Genomic DNA, 16,195 nt, shown 5'->3' on the forward strand with positions numbered 1-16,195 from the left:
TTTACATGGATGGACTTTTTATTTAGCCGGACAGTCCTTATAGAAAAAAAAGCAATCTGTTGCATGGGAAAATCGCATGAAAATTGAAGAAAATCACACACAAATCTCAGATCGTTTTTACGGATCACAATTTCCTGTGTGACTTTAGCCTTTTTCAGGCAGTCTCACATAAGTGTATTTGTAAAGGTCTGTAATATGGATCCACAATACGGACGTTGTACAGATGAAACTGCATCAATATTTGCATCCGTATTCGCATTCATTGGTAGATTTTCTACAGATCTGATTTTTACCCAACAGAAAATAATAGCAATAAATGCAAATACAGCTGCAGTACTGATACATCCCCATTGTAATCACTCTCCATAGGTTTCCGCGCACAGATTACATTTGTTAGCAGATGAAAATATGCGCATATGTGCATATTTTATACACGCATGTAAGTATTCATAAAGTAACATTAGCTCCGGATTATGAACAGAAAGTACGGTTTCACATCTGCACTGGGAATTCCGTTTTTCGGCCCCATTTAGGGAGCAGGAAGGGGGAATCCCTGGGGCCGACCGTCTGTCTTTGGATGGAACTGAACGGTGCGGGATGCACCTCATTGACTAATATGGGGTCACCTGCTTTCCGCCCAGCGCACCAGCTTCTGGTATTTTCAGCCGCATCTGTGAAGGAACCTCCGGCCGGAGGTCCTGAAACAGATATGAAACCGGCCTAAAGGTATGGCTGGAACTTACACGGTGTATTAACAAGCTAAGCTATGACCATCCGATAATCCAGCACGATCAGGTGCATAATGTTACTAATCATACATCTGTACCTCACGTTACCGCTAGGTGGCGGTATTACACCAACTACAGTACTCGTTTATTATACGGCTCAGTATAAAAAGAGCCATAATTGTAAGTAAACTGTAAAATGCTAAGTGTGTTTTCACAAGCGCTCATATTACAAATGCCGTGGTTTTATTACTTTCCACTTGCCTTATTCTCCTGGTGCTTTTAAATCCGCATCATCTTTGTGCCAGAAGCTTCTTTTTCCCCCCTCTTTTTAGTTAATTTTATTGTCCATTATTTTCATCATATATATGGCCTGGACGGAAGAAGCTGCTTCGTGCTGCAAAAAGCAAATTAAATAGATTTTAGTAATGTGAATTAACGATGGGTCTGGTTTTATGGCATGGAAAATGTGATAATCGGACACCGGCCGTAATGAAAACTTCCAGTAGGAAGACAGCGGCTACTGCTGCCCCCCTAAGGACTGAACAGCCAATGTTAGCTATCAGCTCCTGTGTAGTCCTGAAGCTGACAAGACATCATCAAGTCCCATCACCAACGCTTCTGTAGGGACGGTGCTGGTCACTGGGGAATAAATAGAACCGGCGCTGTCATCTGATTGGCAAGGAGCCTTGTTATTCAACAGTGCTGCCTGTCAAATAATGCATAGTAATTTATTGCTGCTCTATATGGAAGTATGGCACTGCTACATGCATAGAACTCTCAGGCCGGTCGCTTAAGAAAGGGAATGCACCTTGCGGTAAAAATGGTAACTGTACTTGGGTGTCAAAGTGGTAACATAGTCACAGTCTTGTTGGATCAAGTTACAGTCTCTTTAAACACACTCAGCAGGCCTGGCAAGACTTCGGGTTAACAATTGGAAATATGCACTCACAGTCTTGTAGTGGCCCGAATCATGTATGTCTGGCCCCTCCATAATGTCATACATATCATGTCTTCAATGTGAAGGCACTGTGCAAAGTGTCTGGTCTGCTGTTATGTGTATTGCACAGCTGCAGCATGTAAGAGGTTAATGTCTGCGAATGGCTGGCATATGTTTGGAAATGTAACAAGTTTGTCTAGTCATGTGGTATTGAATGATATAAATATGAGTGATTGAGAGTTAGGTGTGGCCTTCTATCTTTTTCAATGGTTGAGAGTGGAGTGAGAGCGCCAGCCACATGGAGGTACCTTTAACCTTCATGTAATGAAGGGATGTAAGCGAAAGAGAGGTATCTTGAGGTCCCCAATTCCAGAAACTACCTGTGAGGAGTGGAAGAGAGAGAGAGAGAAAAAAAGGAGTCTGCCGTGCAGTGTTCATGTTACAGCATAGAAGTGAGTGTCAGTGGAGTTTTCCCTTCCCTCATCCTCCTCCAGAATGTTCCTTTTTCAGGAGCGGAACCTTACAGATAACTTGGCCTGTAGGTTTTGTGTCATCCTGTGTTCTCCTCCCTGACCTTGCCTAACTGTCATTCCTGCACTGGCGTGTGAAGTTTGGTATTACAAGAAGTAAAGTTCCAGTCACTGCCCGTTCCCAGTGATTGAGGTATTAAAGCATAACCGTGTGTGGACTCTATTATTTTCTACTGCCGGAGAATCAACGGTGTGAGGGAATGGTGGCGTCACGAGTGACAACTTCTATGGTCCACCACACATCCCTATACACGTAACTGCTGTCCCATGGTTGCCTGGAAGAGGCCTAGCGGTGTCTTGGCTGAGGTTCCATGCGTCCCTCTGGGAAGGAGTGTGGTAGAGCCACCATGACAAGTGCCATCTGTACCCCTGCCAGCTCCTCAGTGTGGGCCTTGTGGCTCGGTTGCTGCGGGACACCATAGTCTGTATGGTCACAATGTTTCCAGCCTCTCAACAGTACAGCAGGTAACTGGAGCGTCATGAACTTTACAGACAGGAGATAGCATAAATTTCCACAGCTCAGAGTCATCTGCTGCACCCAACCTCTTTCACAGACCGCTGTAGTTCACTTGATAACAGCAGCTCACTTGAACAAGCCAGCATGCTACATCCTGCCATTTGTACCAACAACAGGCACCTCCTAGTGGGTCAGCGGTGCCCTGCCATTCATTCGCTAGTCTCACATGCCCCACCTAGTACAGTCTATGGTTATACAAACCATAGAAGTAGTCATTAAACTGAGACCAAACACAGTCTCCCCAAAGCACAACAGGGTCGATAACATAAACTGGATGACAACCGTTGCACAAAAACACTGGTGACTATTTAATTTCCCCTATCTAAATTATTATTTGTACCCCTATAGCCAGATCTTGTCCCCACAGCTTCGTACAATGTTTGCCATCATATGCTGCATTCAGGGTCGTTCTTCATTGGTGTATGTCCTACTTCTGTAAGATTCTGATAGATGAAACCTCTATATGAAACTTGAGGCTATAGGGCACTACTGTAGGGCCCCATAATAGTCTATGAGAGCCCTCTTAGGGTTTCATCATAGGGTTCTATATTCTGCCTTTTTGTGCATTCAAATACAGTCATGGGAATCTTAGAAAGCCGTTGCAATTGCAAATCTATTTCACCTGTTTTAGTGCAAATGAAAGTGTAGTCACCCAGTATATCCATTTCTGGCCCCCTCCATAATGTCATAAATGTCATGTCTTTTGTAAATGCGCTGTGCAAATTGTCTACTCATTCTGTTATGTATATTGCACAGCTGCAGCAAGTGAGTTAAAGGAGATGTCTCGAGGAAGCAGTGAATTTTTTTTTTTGCCCAGTCCCCCCCATTAAGCATACATTACTAAGCCCCCCTGTAAATGACTTTTCTAGCTGGTTTGTACTTACCGTTCCAGCGTTTCAGCAACTTATAAAAGTTTCCCCAAGATGGCCGCCGGCTCTTTTCCCGTCGCTTGCTGCAGCCCGACGTGCGCGCTCCCGAGACGCTACCAGCTGTGTCTCCATGGCAACCAGACGCCCCGCAGCCGCCGACCGGACCCACCGCAGCCGCCGACCAGTCACCCACCGCCAGGCAGCAGGTAACCGGCGCTAGCTCCCGGCTCCCCAGCGCTACGCTCCCGGCTCCCCAGCGCTAGACCCTCAGCCCAGGTGAAGGCCCCGGAGCCCAGCGCTAGGTTCCGGAGCCCAGGTGAAGGCCCCGGAGCCCAGCGCTAGGTTCCGGAGCCCAGGTGAAGGCCCCGGAGCCCAGCGCTAGGTTCCGGAGCCCAGGTGAAGGCCCCGGAGCCCAGCGCTAGGTTCCGGAGCCCAGGTGAAGGCCCCGGAGCCCAGCGCTAGGTTCCGGAGCCCAGGTGAAGGCCCCGGAGCCCAGCGCTAGGTTCCGGAGCCCAGCGCTGGGCTCCGGGGCCTTCACCTGTCAGTGAACATCACCCCCGACCCATCACTTACCTGGGCGGCTTCTCGGGACAGCTGGACACCTGGGCGGCTTCTCGGGACGGCAGCTCCAGTTTCTGCACCTTCCTCTAACAGAGGATGGTACAGAATGGCCGCTCCAGCGCGCTCCCGAGCAGTGACAGCTCGTCTGCGCATGCGCAGAAGAGCTGTAGCGGGGAGCACACTGAAGCGGCTCGTGCTGAAAGGAGAAGACCGGACTGCGCAAGCGCGTCTAAAAAAGCAAGCTGCCAGCGAATTTAGACGGAACCATGGAGACGGGGACGCTAGCAACGGAGCAGGTAAGTGGAATAACTTCTGTATGGCTCATATTTAATGCACGATGTACATTACAAAGTGCATTAATATGGCCATACGGAAGTGTATACCCCCACTTGGTTTCGCGAGACAACCCCTTTAAGTGTTTTAAAAGCTTGGGAGATTGCAAAATATCTGTTTATGTCCTGCCATGTGGTAGGAGTGAGAGACTATAAGTATGAGTATTTTAGATGTGTCTGAGAGACTTCATTGCTTCTGGGTTCTTGAGAGCACCAGCCACATAGGGGTACCTTCAATTCCCATGTGGTGAAGAATGGAGAAGAAATAGCGGTTCCTGATGATCTGTGTAATTGAGAGTCCCAAAAGAGAGAGAGTGTGAGCGTGTTGGAGGTGAATCAAAGCCAATTCCGTATGCAGAGGTACTTCCCTACTGCTTTTCCTACGCGGCCGTCCTGTGCCTTGGGATCACCGCGTAGAGGTACTATCCTATTGTTGTCTGCATGTACATTAATTTTGTGTAAATTGTACCTTCCACCCAGTGTTTATCGCAAATAAAGTTTTGCCAGGCCCTGACCGTTCCCAGGGACCTGAGGTACGTTATACAATTCTGCAGCTCATTTATTTACCACCGAGGGTTTTTCCGGTGGGTAACGGAACGGTGGCGTCACCCGTGACAACCCCTACACCTGTTTGCAAGGTTATTGGGCATCCCTCTCCGAGGAGTATCCGGAAGAGGCCTAGTGCTGCCCTGGTCGAGGCCACGTGTATCCCTCCGGGAGGGAGTGTGGTAAGTGCTGCCATGACAAGCCGCCATCTTGCCCTCCCAGGTCCTCAATGTATGTCCTGTGTCCGGGGTCACTCTATGGGACACTGCAAAAGTGACAACAGGAACACCAGTGAGGCGACAGCAAGAAACCCCTAAGAAGAGAATGGAGACAATTCCCCTATATTTCATGCAGCTGCATACATACATTATTGCATTATTTATTACTTAAGGGCATTATGGGCATTACTACTATATGCACCAAGAAGGGGTATTATTTATTACTTAAAGGGACAATAAGGGGCTTTATTTACTACTTAAGGGGACAATGAAGGGCATTATTATTTAATGGAGGCTATGAGTGGTATTATTACTTAAAGTAGGCCATGAGGTGCATTATTAATTAATGGAGGCCATGAGAGGCATTATTACTGTGGCTAGGAAATTGAGGAGTTAAATATGTCTGTGTGTCAAATTCTGCGCAGACAAGTATTGACTAAGAGAAATCATCAAGATGGTCTGGGCCAGGAGGAGAAGAAAAGAGAACGTGAATAATCCAGTCAGAGGGGACGTCACCTGTGATCACTGGATATAAGGGTACTGTAATTAGTTATACGGTCTGCAGGGCATCTGTATAGAACTGGTATCTACTGCTATAAGGTCACTATATGGGGGCTAATATTGTTTTTTGTATAGTTTAATTTTTTTTAGTAACAGTATAGTGGTATTTTATGAAATGTAAACTCAACTTCCTTATGCCCCCCAATGTCTGTGTCTTACCACCAGGATGTTCTATAAATCCTCTTCCAGCTCCTGCTGCTGTCCCCAGTGATGCACTATGTCAGGAGAAGCCATTTTATTCTCCACATGGCTTCTTCTCATGGCGCGCCCACTCACCTCTGGACCCAATGCACTGTCAGGGGCTTGGTGCATTGGGTTGTGACATGCACTACTGCACACCCGATGCACTGACATCGTGACAGTGCATTGGATCTGGCAGTAAGCAGGTGCGCTGTGAGGAGGAGAAGCTGTTTGCAGCATGTAATGGCTTCTCCTGACACAATGTGCCTCCACAGACAGCGACAGAAACAAGGGGGCTTATGGAACACCGGGTTGTGGAACACTTTGAAGTGCACAGGAGAGTTGGGATTACATTACATAAAACACAGTTAGTAATAAAATGAAACTGTACATTGGCAACAGTGTGTCTACAACCATTCTAGAGAGAACAGCAGCAGATACAGCTAGATGGAGTGACCTCTACTGTTATGCAGTGAGGTGAAGACTGATTTCTCAACCCCTTCTTCACCTAGCTGTACAGCTGAAGAGGGGTTTTGTAAGTAAAATGTACTGATATAATCTACTTATTCTATACATTTAAAAGGGAAAAAAATTGCAACTACTCTTTAATCTAAAGACTTCCTTACATCCTCCAACTCTCACTTCCCCCAAAAGGGGAAAAAATATTAAAAAAAACATCTTTTCTGTTTGCTGGTGCCGCCCCCTGGCAAGGAGTCACCCTAGGCACTGGACCTCCATTGCAGTGGAAAATATGGCCCTGTTCCTCTCTCCTTCCTAATTCTTCTCTAGTTCTGCATTTTGCTGCTGTTTTTGTTACTACTGGTATACTAGGCGCTACCTGCACCCCAATCATGTTGCACAGACAATCCTGCTCCTCCAGGATGGCCCATACATACGTGCAGGAGCAAGAAGGTTTTACTATGTCTCCAGCTCAGTCTATGGAGCATAGCGCAGATCCCAGGACATGGACCATTACAGGGGGAGAACTGGTTCGGGAGGAGTATCATCTCTCCTTAAGGAGAGCACCTAGAAGGTGTGTGGAGACTCCTAGGAGGTGATTGATGAGGCTTATAAGGCCATGCATGCTGCTCTGGGAAATATATGCAAATAAGGAAGATGGAACAATACTTGTGCAGCACCACCTATTGAATGGCAGCATTCCTTCAAATCAATGTCAGACAGTTAAAAAAAAGTCTTTAAAACAATGATTGGGAATTAAAAACCAGGAGGATAGCTGGATATGACTGTAGAAGGTCATCAACCAGCATCAGGACTGGAGGAGCGCTGCTAGAGCCCTACAAAATGACCTCCAGCAGCGTACTAGTCTGCATGTTCTTGACACTGTCAGGCACAGACTTCATGAGGGTGGAATTAGGGCCTGACGTCCTGTAGTCTTGCAGCCCAGCACCGTGCAGCTCAATTGGCATGTGCAGAGAACACCAGAATTGACAGGTCTACCATTAGTGCCCCATTCTCTTCACAGAGGAGAGCAGATTCACACTGAGCACGTCTTTCATTCATCGAGACCCATTGTGTGATTTGAGCATTCCCTTAATTTTTTTGAGCAGTGTATGTCATAAGCATTATGTCTGTGTCAGTATAACACTTTGGCACCCTAATATATACAGCCTGACATAAGGGGGCGATAGAATGACACAAAAAAAGATGTATACACAGGATCTGGAAGGCGGGACAAGAATGTAAGATATTGGCAGAAAATCCCTGCTGGAGTCCATGTGGGTCAATACATGACTCAGTCATACTGATTGCAACAATCCGGATAATACACAACGCTGAGGGGTCTCTGATTGATCTAGGGGGACGGAAGATTTCTGCTGTTTGTTTGTCTCGTAACTGCTGCTGTCATTAACCCTGTAATATTACACTGCTGGGTATTCTAACTGTTTTCTCATACTATAAAGATGCTAATAATAGGAGTAATATAATAATATTCCGGATTGGGTCTTATTCACTTCGCCTCGGCGCACATAAATCACCAGGGTGAATCTGTGTCATTTTCAGAGGTAATTTCTTCCAAGAAGAATGATTTGTGCTATGATCTGCAAAATGCTGATGCGAGCTGTTGATGCATCAATGGAGATGAGCATGTCTGCATATCATACCGTATCCCTGAGGACTCGCCTTTTTATTTCCAGCATATTAATTAATGATTCGTTATATTGCTACCTACTCGATGTGGAAGTAAGGGACGGCCTTTGGCACACTACTGTATTTTGCATCCTAGCAATTGATGTTTTTGTAGTAAAATAACTTATCCATAATGGAAGTCATAAAATACCGTAGTAGAAAACAGTGACTGTCAGCCAAATATGAAAGGGGTCGTACAGGGTTACAGAAACATGGCTGCTCTCTTCCAGAAACAGCGCCACATCATTCCTGGGATTGTGTCTGGTATTATAGTTTAGCTCCATTGAGGTGAATAGGGCTGAGCTCCAATACCTAATATCAGAGGCATAACCTGAAGCTTCTGGGTCCCAATGAAAAACCTGTAACAAGGCCCCCCACTATAATGCTTTAGTCATAGTACTGGGCTCCCTATATAGAGAAGAAATTCCCCTTAAGTCTCCTGGGCCCGGGTGCAACCGCATCCCCTATAGTTACGCCAGTGCCTAATATAACCCATGGACAGGTGTAGCACCATGATTAAAGCAGCCATGTTTTTCTAATCCTGGACAATGTGTTATGTCTGCCTATTAAAAATACTGGAAGTTGGATGAATGGCTGAATATAATTCAGTTACTAATTGATTGAGATCATGCTGGGATTTCCTGCTGGGATAGAGGAAGAAAGAGTTGCATGTCTTACAGTCAGGACTTACATGATTGCAGAGTCCATTCACATTGAAATACTGGTGAATAAACAAGACAAAACTGATGATTTCACAGGTCGCTGAGAGTTGTTCTCGGGTATATTACACTCATGAGTATCTTACTTTTCTCTGAAGGGACTGTGTTTGTTACAACTCCTTTAACATTTGGGTATATTTCCAGGTTTTGTGTTTGTTTTTAAGCTTGTCATTGCTGTCTGTGGTAGTGAAGCATTCACTTTTTAGGCTTCATATCAGTGTTTCACTTTCTGTTATTGAATTCCATCATAGTAATAGAAGAACAAAAAGCTGGATCTGTCTTATTGGTGGACTCCATAGACTTAAATCTGGTTCCTGTTACCTCCGGCATTGTCCCAGAGAAAATAGTCTCTGACACAGGTGTGAACCTAGTCTTACCTTTTGGCTGAAAGCTAACAAGCCGGTGGTAAATGAGCTTTCTTGAGGTGATAGCGCTGCTGTATTGCAGCAGCCTGGTTTAGTACTGCAGGCATAGCTCCCAATGAATTGAATGCACCAGCCCCTATCCTGTTGCCGTGTAGCCCTAGCCTTCCTCCTTATTACCCTAGAGTCTAGTTTAATAAGAAGTTAATGTCAGTTTACAGGGTAGTCTAGGACAGTAAGGAGTTAATATCAGCATGCCTGTTGGTTTAGACATTAGACCACCAGTGGTGTTGACATTAACCCCTTACGACCCTAGACCATCAGGGATGCTAGTATTAATCCAGTGATTGCAATAGAACACTGTGGATGTTGCTGTGAACCCTTTCCATATCCTTGACAAGATCACACCTCTTTATATATGACTGGTATTTTTGATGAAAAAGGTTGCAATCCTATCTGCTTTATAAAAAGTGACTTCGATAGCGTGCTCTCCTGCCAACTGGATGATTCGAGGGGCTTTGCTTTGACTTTGGTGATTATGAACATGATTGATAGCCATAAGAAACCATTTAAAGCACTGGATAAATAGCTGAATAAATACAAAATCCAATCCTAGCTCCATTAACAGATTAATTTGCTTTCTGATAATTAGACCCCATATTGTGTCAACAATTTGTTCCAGCAGGTAAATATGTGCACAGGAGGTGTTCGCTTCCATGAAAAAGACAAATATCGCTACCTTTTGCTTATTTCAACATTTCTTCATTTGGAAGTTGTACACTTGTCTTCTTTTAGGCTGTTAATACTTGCAGAACATGTAATGTGCACCTAGAGACCCCCATACAAGTTAGAGTTTAGCCAAAAACCACTGGTTTGGACAACTCTTTAATGTGCATGGAGGTGACTCAACATTTCCCCGACAGATGATGTCAGGAGAAAGAAGATGTTGAATTTCTATGCCCAATCCTTTTGTTTCTAGAGAGATAAGCACAAGGGCTGTCTGGTTGTGGCTTAACTCCCTAAACACATAAATGTTTGCCCCAACCGAATGTTCATGTGTATGGGGGAGCCGGTGGAAGAAGGCTTTTGACCGAACAGTCATGTGTATGAGAAAGCCAGTAGACACTGCCGTTGGATGAATGACAATTGTTGAAGATATATAAGGGCCTTAAAGGGGTGTTCTGGGCCTTTTACTATTAATGACTTATCCTCAGGATAGGTCATCAATAGAGATGAGGGAGCATACTCGCTAAGGGCAATTACTCGATCAAGCATTGCCCTTAGCGAGTACCTGCCCGCTCGGAAGACAAGGTTCAGCTGCCCGGCGGTGGGCGGGGAGCGGCGGGGGAGAGCGGGGAGGAACGGAGGGGAGATCTCTCTCGCCCTCTCTCCCCCCCGCTCCCTCCTGCTCACTGCCGCAACTCACCTCTCACCCGCGCCGGCAGCCGAACCTTTTCTTCTGAACGGGCAGGTACTCGCTAAGGGCAATGCTCGATTGAGCAATTGTCCTTAGCGAGTATGCTCGCTCATCTCTAGTCATCAATAGTTGTTCAGTGGCGTCTACTGCTCAGGATTCCCACTGATTCTTCAGCTTGCTGTCATTGCAGTTGGCTAGATGTCGTCATCAGTGGTCAGGGCCAAAACTGTCATAGATGTCTATATTCCCATTGAAATCAATATGAGAAATGCCTTCTATTACTCTTCCAACTCCTCATAACGGTCAGAGACGGAAGTGTAATAAAATTGATTTCAATGCGAGTGAAGCCTTTCTATTACACTTCTGGCCCTGTCCACCAATGACAACGTCTAGATCACTGTACTGACAGTGGGTCAAACAATCAACTGATTGGCAGGAATCCTGATTGGCGGACCCCAGTCAATCAACTATTAATGTTCTATCCTGAGGATAAATAAATAGTAAAAGTCCTGAAATACACCTTTCGTGCTACTTTAACATGACGTTTTCTGCTCCAATGTGGGTTGCATCTCAAGTTTCCATTCTCTTTACAGAAAACTGGATGGAGACCTAGACGGACATAGGATGAAACCATGGGTTTTAATATGTAAGATGGAGAACTGTTTGGGCTCTGTGACATGGTTTCTTTCCCTGTCAGTCTTTTTAAATGGATAGAAAATCACCAAGGACCGATGAAACCCATCAGTTGTAAGATTGTGCAAAAATTGTTTTTTATGTAGCATTACCCAAATAATTTTGCAGACTCCATTGTTAAAAGGTTGCAAAATTTCTATGGTATTTGTAAAAAGTGCATAGTTTGGTTGACAACTTTCTAAATTTCCTGAAACTTTCCAAAGTCCGTAAGTCTTAAGATGGCTTTACAAGGGTCAACTGTTATCTAAATAGTTGCTTAAAATATCCACTAATGTGTACGAATGACTGTTATTTGTGTGCTTTTACATAGAACCATTGTTGTTCAGTTTTGTGGTAGCTAAAAGAATTATTGGGAGCATTTACATGGGCTGAAATATTGCTCATCAGCTAGTTAGGGGGTGTGAGGTTCTTTGGCAGGCATGTATATGGAATTTCAACCCTTCCCCCACACACTAATTGGTTGTCGAGTCCACTGAACGCACATAAATAACGTTCTAGTGGTCTTCAAATGACAGCAGTCTTCAAGGATGCTGCATCGATTGTTTTATCAAAGGCCAAACCAGTCAGAGACCACGGAAGTGAGTGGTTTTCGAAGACCAGCAGGGACTGTTCAGTTGAGGATCACTTGTATTTATGTGTTTTGGGGAACCAACGAGTATTAAGTGGGAAGGCAAAATGTTCATAAAAAGTCAAGAGACAATCAGCATTTTGTGGTAGAAGCACGCCGAACAAGTGCACACCTCCCTGCAAAGTTGTCAGCTAGTTGTTGAAGGACAACAATTACCTATTTATACCAGAGAATACATAAGCAACCAGTGACTACTTTTAGGTAAGCTGAAATAAAGTGCCTAGTGAACAAAGTCTCACTCATCACCTGGTTGGTGGTTGTGTTTACACAAAACAACTATTGCTTACATCGACCCTATCGAGCGAATATTCGAACAATGCTTATCCCATGTTAAGCCACCCTTAATTCATGAACAAGCCAGCTTGCCATCCTAGTCTTTGGTTGACTCAATTCCTGGCATGCAGCAGAGAATGCAGATATAGCATTTATCATATAGGCACAAGCTCTGTATCCAGTCAGTGGAGGGGCATTTCTTAAATAGATGTACAGGATAAGGGCATTAAACCTTCCAACAATTAATATCTTCCCCATGGTGTTCCTCTTTACACTCAATGTGGACTATGGTGCTTTGAAAAGGAATGATGTATTTTCTTCTTTGGTATGACTGCTCTGCACTGAATATGGACAATGAGAGTTATCTACAGTAGTGTTCAAAAAATAGCAATATCATTCGTAGAAATATCTCTACATAGCAAATAATCTACTTGTAAGCGTAGTAGAGTAACAAAAAACCCCCCAACAATTAGGACGTGCTGCTTATTCTGAGTAATTGAATCATTAATTGAAAGGGGTGTTTTCAAAATAATAGCAGTGAAGAGTTAAATTGGTGAAGTCATTCATTCTGTGGAATAACAGGTGTTAACATGTTGGATATAGAGCATTTTCTCTAAAATACTGGGTCGTTCCAGACATTTTTCTGATGAAAGGCGTGCTTAAAAAGTTGATTGGAGAGGGAAAAACCTATAGAGAAGTGCAGCAAATTATAGGCTGCTCAGCTAAAATGATCTCAATGCCTTGAAGTGCCAACCCAAATCTGAAAGATGCGGAAGGCTGCAGGTAACTACTGTTTAAATGTATTGAAGAATAGCCAAAATGGCAAAGACTCAGCCAATAGTCACCTCCAGAAAGATCAAAGCAGATCTGAGCTTACTGGTGAGTATTGCTACAATCAGGAGATGATTACAGGAAGCCAAGTTACCAGCAAGAGCTCTCCGCAAAGTCCCTTTGTTGAAAAAAAGACGTGTCCTGAATAGGTTAACATTTGCTAAGGTACACGTTGACTGGCCCAAATAGAAAGGGCTCAACATTTTGTGGACTGGTGAAAGCAAAATTGTTCTTTTTGTTTCTCTTGGCTGCAGACAGTATGTCAGATGATCCCCAAGCACTGAACTGGAGCCACAGTACACTGTGAAGGGAGTGAAGCACGGTGGTGCAAAAATCATGATATGGGGATGTTTCTCCTACCATTGGGGTGGGGCCTATTTATCGCATACGAAGGATCATGGATCAGTTTGAATGTATCAAAATACTTCAGGAAATCATGATGCCCTATGCCGAAGATGAAATGCCCTTGAAATGGGTGTTTCAACACAACAGCGACCCAAAGCACACCAGCAAGCAAGCAACATCTTGTTTACAAACTGGATTGAGGTGATGGAGTGGCCAGCCCAATCTCCTCACCTCAATCCCATAGAGAACTTGTGGGGTGACATAAAAGTGTGGTTAATGAGGCAAAACCAAAAAATGCTGAAGAACTGTGGAATATAGCCCAATCTTCCTGAACTGTTTAGAGGTGCCAGAAGCTGGTAGGCTCCATGCAACACAGATGTCAAGCCGTTCTCAAACAATGGTCATGTCACTAAATATTAGCTCAGTAATTCAAAGTAAAGTGAAATCTTAGATATTTTTCAGTTTATTACATTTTTGAGTTTCATAGACGAATGCTCCAGAGCTATTTTTTGGGAGCAGCCAAAAATTCCTTTTTCATTACTTTCTGTAAAGGATTAACATAAACTGGATACATTTTGTTGTTGTTTTCATTCGGAATGGAGTGTGCAGTATTTCCAGCACATTTGCATTCATGAAAATAAACATTATTAGAATGTTTTTGGGCTTTATTTGCTTTTTGAAACTTAGTACTATTTTTGTACACTACTGTATATGCTAGTTATTACATTTTGGTAGTGAGGACTGTACAAAATCACTCAGCGTCCCTTTTATAGTTATGATAGGACAATTCTGAGTGGAATTAGAACTGATCATGGATGTAAAGCTATGTTCACATCTGCATCACAGGCTCTATTTGGAGCCTCCAGCTGAGATTCGGCATGAAATCACTGACAAAATAGCATAGTATATCACACTATTTCCAGGCGAAATGTTGTAAGCCAGATGGACCCCAATATAGTGAATGCGGTCCGCGCCAGGACCAAGGGCGGTGAAGGCAGCGTAGAGCTAAGTACATTTTTTGGTCTGGTCTGAATTCAGGGGTCTGTATAAACTATGGGGCCTGAGCTGGAGTCTGTATAACTTATGGGGATGATCTGGAGTCCATAGAGGGTGGGTGATGGGCTGCAGAAGCAATGAGACAAGTCAGTATGTAACCTGAATGTCCTGGCGCTCAATTCAAAATCTGTAACAGAGCCCTCTGCTAACATATGCAAGGGCCAGGGTGCAATGGCTACTTTTGCACTTCCCATAGCTTTGACCCCGGCTAGAGATGTCTCAGTAGCAAACTCTGCAGTCCCTGGGAGAAGTTGTCATGGCTGTCTAGGCTGAATGGAGAAGAAAAGGAAAGTGAACAACTCCAGAAACTTCATCAGAGATTCTGTCACCTGTGAATTACTGCATTAAATATTTATCTATTCTGCTGCATTTGCATCTTTTAAAATGTGTCTGAATCTTTTTTGACACATCACAAATTGAATTGACTCACAGGTTATGTGAAAGGGGAGGGGGACACAATTTAGCTGACCGGCTTAGAGCACCAAATTACCTTGTTCAGCTCCTGCCCTAGTGTCCTCCTCCCTCTCACTGTAAGTACCTAATTGGCATATAAATACATGCAATTTCCATATTAATACATATTACTTTGTGTATTTATATGTAATTGTCCCCTTGAGCGTTTCCCCAGGGCCTCCTATAGGCACAGGTCTACTGTGCCTATATGTAAATACAGCCCTAGTTATGGGCATAAGAAATCTTTAAAAAGCAACAGCTAGAGACATTTTTAGCAAGGAGACACATGTTTATGTTGCTTTGATCTGGGAAGATTTTCAAGAACATAAGATATTTGCATCTAGGGGAAGCGGAGAAGCGTCCCTGCACATGTCCCTGGAGAATGGAAGATGAGAGGCTGCATCTTGTAAATAATATAGAGATTCATTGCTCTGTTTATGCTGGGCCAGAGAGCAAAAATTTAATTTACTAGTGTGACAACGTAAACCGTGGGAGCCGAGAATGACTTATGTCTTGTGTGGAGCTGATCTCTATAATAATGATGCTTTAGGAGAGAGGGAACGTGAGATGGAGAGAGTAAGAGAGGGAGATTGATAGAGGAATGGAGGGAAATCCAGGGGGAAGAGCACAGTGCTGAGGGTGTGATGGAAGACTGAGGGTACAACGCTCATGCCAAGCTCCGTGGAGCCTATCAATATCCACGTGTCATGGGTTACTTAGATGCAGCAAATTTGTGCAGATGTTTGCCGAGTTGCATAAATATGAGCCTTATGTTGTCAGCATGCAGAGAAATTATAACTGATGTATTCTACAATCATAATGGGCTTTAAAGAAACAGGAAAACCTATTCAAGAAACATAAAAGTAACCAGAAGACGAGAAAAACTTGCCAGAGGGTTCGACATTCTGCAGGATTTTTGGCGTACTCTTGAAACAGTCTAGTAGAAATCTTTCTTTGTAGATGTGGCTTCCTATAGCAGCCAAAGGCTTCTGCTATAGGTTCCTTACAGCCACACGGATCTGCTCTTAGGTTTGTGTGTAGGTTCTTGCAACTTTTTCCCCCATATGGTAACACTGAAGTTGCCCATGAGTTCTGAGGGTAACCTGATTTTACAGGCAAACTTAAAGTTGAATGTCATGCTGCTTGCGCCAAATTCTGACCTGCCATCAGCACGGAAATCTGGATTCATCTGACCAGATGTTTTTCCACTGATCAGTGATACAATTTTTGCACTCTTTTGCCCATTGGAGTCTCGCCCTTCTATATCTCTTAGACAGAATGGCATTGTAAC

This window comes from Eleutherodactylus coqui, chromosome 10 (assembly GCF_035609145.1).
Source record: "Eleutherodactylus coqui strain aEleCoq1 chromosome 10, aEleCoq1.hap1, whole genome shotgun sequence".
NCBI lineage: Eukaryota > Metazoa > Chordata > Amphibia > Anura > Eleutherodactylidae > Eleutherodactylus > Eleutherodactylus coqui.